This window comes from Gossypium hirsutum, chromosome A05 (assembly GCF_007990345.1).
Source record: "Gossypium hirsutum isolate 1008001.06 chromosome A05, Gossypium_hirsutum_v2.1, whole genome shotgun sequence".
NCBI classification, from domain to species: Eukaryota; Viridiplantae; Streptophyta; class Magnoliopsida; order Malvales; family Malvaceae; genus Gossypium; species Gossypium hirsutum.
Genome location: NC_053428.1, coordinates 3,309,751 through 3,317,546, shown reverse-complemented (window position 1 = coordinate 3,317,546; position 7,796 = coordinate 3,309,751).

The window sequence follows — 7,796 nt, the reverse complement described above, 5'->3', positions numbered from 1 at the left end:
AATATGATGATTTTTGCCATCTTTTTCCCTTTTAATTCATTTTAATTACTAGATTACCAAATTGCCCCTAACTTAAAAATTTTCTATTTCACTTATCTCATGTCCATTTTTGTCTACCAAGTTACCAATGGTATAATTGCCATATAAGGACCTCCAATTTAAAGTTTCATAACAATTGGACACCTCTAACATGTAGAACTCAACTTTTGCACTTTTTACAATTTAGTCCTTTTGACTAAATTGAGTGCCCAAACGTCAAAATTTTCGAACAAAATTTTCAAAAAATCATTTTGTGAAATTGTAGACCATAAAAATATAAGAAAAATAAAATTTTTCTCATCGGATTTGTGGTTCCGAAACCACTGTTCCGATAACCTCAAATTTGGGCCATTACAAAAAGTAATCTTGGAATGGAAATGAAAGTGAATTGAGAATTGAAATACCCTATTAACTAGTCGGGCTAAGTCGGATATAATTGGCATGCCATAGGATATGGAAGTGTACGGGATTTGCCGGCTTTATCGATCAGGCACTTTATGTGTCGTATTTCAGGCACCTCGTGTGTCGTATCAGGCACCTCGTGTGTCGTTTTAGGCACTTTATGTGTCGTATACTGATCAGGTACTATGTACCGTTTTAGGCACAATGTGCTGTAATGGTGTGTTGGGTTGGAATCCGTGTATCCGTCAAAGTCCGGATTTGTTAATTATCTAAGATGAGAAATTTAAAATAAATTGATTGATTATATTATTTAAATATTGAAAGAAACGAAAAAGTTAAATAGTGGATTGAAATTGAGATCGAAAATGAAAGGCATGAACTTAATGTTCATGTAGTGATTGAAATTGTTACATGTAATATGTGATGGAAACTGAAGAATAGATAAAAATTGTATCGTTATTATTAATTAATGAAAGTTTAAGAATGAATTGATATTTGTGAAATTAGATAGTTACATGTTTAGTAATTAAAATTCCTTATTGCTATTATAATTTGAATTATGGTAATACCACTGAGTACGGAATACTCAGCGTGCGGTTGTTTCCGTACGCAGGTTAATAGGAGTCTGGTACCCCGGTCCAGCATCTGAACGATCCCGACTCCAGCAAATTTTGGGTGATGTTTTCTTTCTTAATTGAAAGTGGCATGTACTAGGTGATTTATAAGTTATATAGATATACTTGTAAAGTTAGTTATAAGAATGGTATACCATATTTTGTTATTAGTTTGATAAAATGGTAAATATTATATTATATAATTTGGTATAAGTTGGAATGAAAAAAATGAATGAAGTTATTAGTTAATTTGGATTAATATTATGAATGTTTAGTTATTAAATGACTATGTTAATGAATTGGTTATGATTTAGATATATTTAGGTTTAAATTGTTTTTGATTGTGCCATTGATTTTGGATTAGGTGGTTTTTGGTTTGAATTTGCAGGGGGTTTTATGTAAAAATTAAGAAGAAATGCTGTCGAAATTTTTGTAAAAATATATATATATTTCCCTGAATACTCGAACAAGTCCCGTTTCATTCCACTTTAATACTTGTGTTGGGCTTCGAAAGTCCATTATAGGGACATAATTCTTCAATTATACTATGAATGTTATAATAATTGTAAAATATCCATAAGTTGTCTGATATATCCGGTAATGCCTCGTAGCCCTGTTCCGACGATGGTTTGGGGTTAGGGGGTGTTACAATATTAGAACACATAAATTTGAAACCATATATATTTGAAAAGCTTTCAAAGCAAAATAATAAAAAAATAAGATACTTTAATGTGATAAACTTGAATAACTAATTAACTTATTTAAGTCCTAAAAATGATCATTTTAGAAAAAAATTTAAAAATTGAACTTTCTTTATGTATTTTTTAGATTTGTTTAATTTAAAAATTGAACTTTCTTTATGTATTTTTTAGATTTGTTTAAAATTTTTATAAATATGTTGAATTTTAAAAATTATTTTGATTTTTTTTTGGTACTTTTTGTTGAGAAAGAGACCAATTTGTTCATTTTCTAAATTGATATGGACCAAAGAGGTATTTACACCAATTTTTTATTCGAATTATAAAATTTAACTAAACTCTAACTCAAAACTCGAATTAGTTATTTGAGTTTACTCAAATAACACGATTCGATTAACTCAAATTTTGAATCATTACATTAAACCAATCAAATTTTGAATCAATTCAAGCTTATTCGAAGTCATTGAGTAGGGATGACGAGATAAAATATTTTTTTGGTAGAAAAAAGAAATAACACTAAGCGATTACATTAAATCAATCAAACCCGTGTAAAGGCATTACTCTTGAACTGCAAAACCCTTTGTATCTGAACTTGGTGGATCCACAAATAACAACAAATTTAATGTACCATTATTCATGTATTTAGCCATTTAATCAGTAGCCACATTCTAAGACCTTAGAATATGACGGAGTGTTATCTTTCAATTTCATCTGAGAAAGCAATTGATTAAACGTAAATCCACTAAGCTACTATTGGGAGCTCTACCAACTAGCAGAGTATTTGCTAGAAGTTCATTATCACATTTTAGTTTTAACTGCTTGAATCTTTTCTCTCATGCTATTCACAACTAGAGGTATTCATGGGTCGGGCTACCTGGACAGGCCTGAAGGCCCGTCCGAAATGTGGGATGGTTTGGGCAAAAATATAGGCTCGAAAAATGGGCTTGGACAAAAAATAAGGTCCGTTTAAAAAATGGGTTAGGTCTCGAGTAAGGTATTTTTAGCCTGGGCCAGGCCTGGCTCGGCCCGAATTCGCTAAAGAAAAAAAAATCTGTAATTTTTTTTTTATTTTTGAATGTTATTTTCTTGTTGTTTTCTCCCTATTTTGCTACCATTTTACTATTATGTTACTACTATTTTATTATTATTGTTTGGATATTGTATAAAACTTATTTTATTGTTAATTTTGTTATTATTTTAAAGGCATTTGTTATTATTTGTTATTATTTTAGAGGCATTTGCTTGTTAAGTTGCATCTATATTAGTATTATTTAAGTCTACATATTTTTTAAAATTTATTTTCTATTTGTTGGAAAATATTTATTTTTATGTTTTTAGTATTTTAATGTATTATATATATTTTAAAATAATATAAAAATTAATACGGGCGGGCCAGGCTCGGGTTTTAGTATTTTTATCCGGGTAGAGCTTGGATAAAATTTTAGGCCCGGACCTGCCCGAGCTCAATAAATGAGCATGATTTTTTAGTTGAGCTCAGTCTAACCTGGCCCATGAACACCTCTATTCCCAACTCTTCAAGCATGACTCGTACTTCAACTCGAAAATTTTTTTCCTTGCCAGATGCCGTTGAAAACCAACACAATTATCTCACATTAAGGTCTCTAAACAGGCCCCCCATCGAAACACTAGTGCTATTGAACCAAATTGCTCTATCTGTGTTGAATTTAATTGATATGTGTATATATACTAAAAGAAAAATATTTAAAATGTTTTTTGTCGGACTTCCGGAAAGATTTTTGTTGTGTCCTTTCCAAAATTCTTCCTGGCATTTACTTGTGCAGGGAGATTTTACAAGTTAAGCAATATGTTGCAGAAATAAATAAATAAATAAATAATAAAAATTCAAACTCCGTGTATCCCGTAATCCCCACGTGTTGGCCAATCCATTTGTATGTAAAGTGAGAAACTCTTATAGAAAAAGATATTTCTAGTTTCCTTTATACATTATTGGAGCGTGGTTGCAATCATTGAAATCATACCCATTTTACAGTTGAAATATCCGCATACCATGCGGTGCCTTTGCTTGGCACTTTGCTCAAATAATATAAAAACTTTGAATTTCAACTGTATTATTAATTTTGTTTACCTATGATACTAATAATAACCACTCCTCATAGAGGAGGTCCATCAAGAAATGGCTGGTTAGATTAACTACTTAAACGAAAAGGAATTCATCCACAAGAGTTTTAATTAGTTACAATTTTAAGATGTTACAATCCACAAATCTCAATAATATTTATTCCGCATATCATATTTTATAATTTTAATACCTGATTGAGTTCAATCACACCTATCATATTTGCTTTTGTCTCAATAAAATTTTCTAAGACCCTATATGATAGAACATTTATCTTGCAAGACCTATGTCAAGTTTCAAATCCTATTAAAATTAACATCGATAATGTCAATAGAATGATCATAAAACAATAAGAAAACAAAATAAAAAAATATAGATTTTTATGTGAAAATTCTTTCGGGAAAAAATCACAGGCAGAGGAGAAGAAAATTCACTAATGTCGAATTCTAATGATACAAGAGGAGCCTCGACTAGGTTGAAAAACCTTATTTTATTCAACGCCAAATAGAAGCAATGTAGTAAGGTTGAAACACCTTGTTCTAATAAATATAAAATAAAAGTGTAATTCTATATAAATTTTACTTGTGCAGTCTATACCGTACTACCATAGACCTCTTAATTTTACTACAATATTATTTTTTTAATAAAAATTTAGATCACACAATTCTAACAAATCCTCTTTATTAGAGCTCCGCATTAATAAAGAAAGAGGCTCACTAATGTATCAAGACTTGGTAAAAATTTATTAAAAACCTCCTAACCTTTAGTAGCTCTCTGCATGACTACATGAACAATTCTCAATCTACATCACTAGGTTTTGTATCAATATACAAAAACCATTTTTTATTTGATTAATGTATTGAGGTCTAATTTGATAATTATTTTAATAATGGGACTTGAATTAGGTAATTTTTATTAGGTCTTGGAATTTTTTTTGGTTTAAATTAATCTCTAAAGTTAACAATTTTTTCTATACGGAGGGCTTTAACATTTATTTGGGCGAACTTTTTTTTAGAAAATATCATGAACAAAATTTGAAAAAAAATTAAGTCAAATGTGGAAATAATCATCAAATTCAAAGAGTAAATTGGATAAAAGAAAAGTTTAATCCCAATGCGAGATTAATGATAAAATTTGAGAATGGTTTTAATTAAAATAAAAATTTTAAGCCTCAATATAAAAGCAATTGTAAAGTTTAAGAAATTTTCTTGCATAGATTAAGTGATATTTATAAAAAAAATTATTTTTAATAAAAAAAATTATTTACAATTGGCTGTGCAGCTCCAACCTCTTAGAGAAACAACTAGGTTTTCACTTTTAAATAGCATCAAAAGCATTAAAAAACAGAAAGGAAAAAATCACGTTCACCTTAATTAAGAACGTGGAAGTTTTTAACGTGTAAAGTTTCATTAAAATGTTATTATAAGTTGTGGAAAACAAACATGAATGGTAGGTTTAATGGATTCCAATAATGCTTTTTTTTTAACTCTATCTTCGGTAAAGATTTTTCAGTATGTTATAAAATCAATGAAGAGACAAAACAACTTTTATTAGACAAATCGTTACGATTTCCCGCTCCTTTTCATCGTTTTCCACTTTGGGTTTCTAAATTTACCAGAGAAAATGAATATATAAAAATTCGAATTTATTTTATACAATAACCTAAAATATATATATGTGTCTCAATCTCATGACAGCCAAACTTTTTTTTATTTTCTTTTAAAGTTCAGAAGCGTGATTGTGCTGGAAAATCATGGTATGGCAACAAGCATTTCTGAAAATTGATAATAATAATAATAATTTGAAGGGTATACATATATGTTATCATATTATATTATTACAACCCCACGAATTCCCTGAAGAGATAGATTATTATCAAATTTATTAAAAAAAAGATAAACAATTGGGGAGGCCCCATGCCATGGTTGGTTTCCTACTTTCTTCATAAAGGTTTTCAAATGCAAGACTTGAACGGATTTTAAATCATGCTTTGATAATAACGCGCGTGGTTAACGTGTGGGTTTAAGCTTATTATTGTTTGGCGTTTAAGTTGATTAGAAGTTGAAGTAGGGACTCGAAATATATAATAATACCACGTAAATTTTAAAAAAAAAAAAAAAAGAGGAAGAAAGGACAGCCACTGACCACGAAGTGTCCTCTAAGTCTCTCCAACAGCTAAGCAATTCAGCTCTGTAGCGTCCGGTAGCCAGCCTGTTGCTTTCTCTCGCGTTTATAATTTAGTTCCTCACAATTAGAGTATTAGACTATGCCATTACGAATTTTGTTTTTCTTTCTGGTATTATCGTAATCATAGATATTTGTAAATTATAATAGAAACTGAGATTAAGTTTTGGGAGAATTTTTAAAAAATTTTAAAAGTTGAGTGAGATTTTAAAAAAAAGAATTCTAACTAAAATTTAAAAAAAATTATGAAATTAGTAAGAATTTTAAAAAAATACATAAAATTTCAAGGAAAAAAAATGGAATTTTCCAAAAAAAATTTTTGTGACCCCTTAGCCTCCATTATGGTCCGCCCTTAAATAGCAACCATTATAATAAATAAAATATTACTAAAACAAGTTAAAATCACAACAATCATGTTATTACCGCAATTTAAATTTTATATTCTTGCTAATTAAGTCAATAAAAGATTTGTATTGATTTCAAATCTTGATTAATACTTCGCCTAACTTAATTAAAGGAAACTTATATTCTTAATAAGTTAGTTTTTGTTTTAGTATTTCCTTTTTTGAAAATTTTTAAGGAAAAAAGCATGACATCTTCGGAATAAGACCCCATTTGAAAAAGGTTTCAAAAAGCAGTTTCTTACAATTATTAATAACATAGGTAGATGCTTTTGTCGCCTATTGTTCATTATTTCATAAAATTAAATGATTATTAGGAACCAAAGAAGCATGGTTAAATAGAAACATAATTTTTTTTGTAACTAATCCATTTCTCTGTAACTTGAGTGAAAATTACTTGGGAGTCAGTTTCAATCATGATTTTATCCCACTTTCTTCTCTTAGCAAGCTGCAAACCGGAATATAAAGCCTGAAGCTCCACCTCATCTGGTGAATCAGCAACAAGACTTGTACCATCCTTGTCAATCAAGATTCAATCCCATCTTGCTTCAAGAGATAATCAAAAGCGCTATCCACGTTTATTTTAAGCCAATCAGTTTCCGGCTTCTACCAGAGAAGAGTTTCACGATTATTAGAGATAGTTTTCTTCCCACAACCCCTTTGCTTGTTCTGAAGCTCACACAGCTCCACCATACCGATCTTAACTCTATTGATGGCTCTCTTGTCACTAACAGAACTTCCATTGAAAACAGCTTCACATTGTTCCTTCCAAATTATCCAACAACTAAAGGCGATTCTGAGTTTCATATCCAAGGCATTCTGCATATTACCTTTGAACAAGCTAAAATCTCCTCAAGCCACCCACCAAAGCTGCTAATATCTTCCCTGCTCAGTGCTCACACGAAGACCATGGCAACCTTCATACCATACCCTTCGAACCCATCCGCAGCTCAATAGTTTCCGCTTCCTTGTGACATAAACAGCAGATAAAGCTTTCCAAAGGAAGATTTTTATTTTACTTTGTACTTTAAGATCCCATACACTCCCCAGTTTCTTATCAACCACTTGTGAATATAGTTGTTCATGGTTGAGATTACCCGTACAGCCCAAAATTTAGTAAAATTTAGATAAAAATATTACCTCTGAAAAATAGATTTAAACAAAAAAACACTAGGCCCTTTTAAAATATAAATTGAGTTTAAGTTTGAACATTAGGTTTGACCTTATCCAAACCGGTATATTTTTAAACTTATGATACTTAATATTATATTATGTTATTTTTTATATATTATGTAATTTATAACACATTATAAAAATAAATTTATACTAAATATATAATATTACTATAATATATATTAAA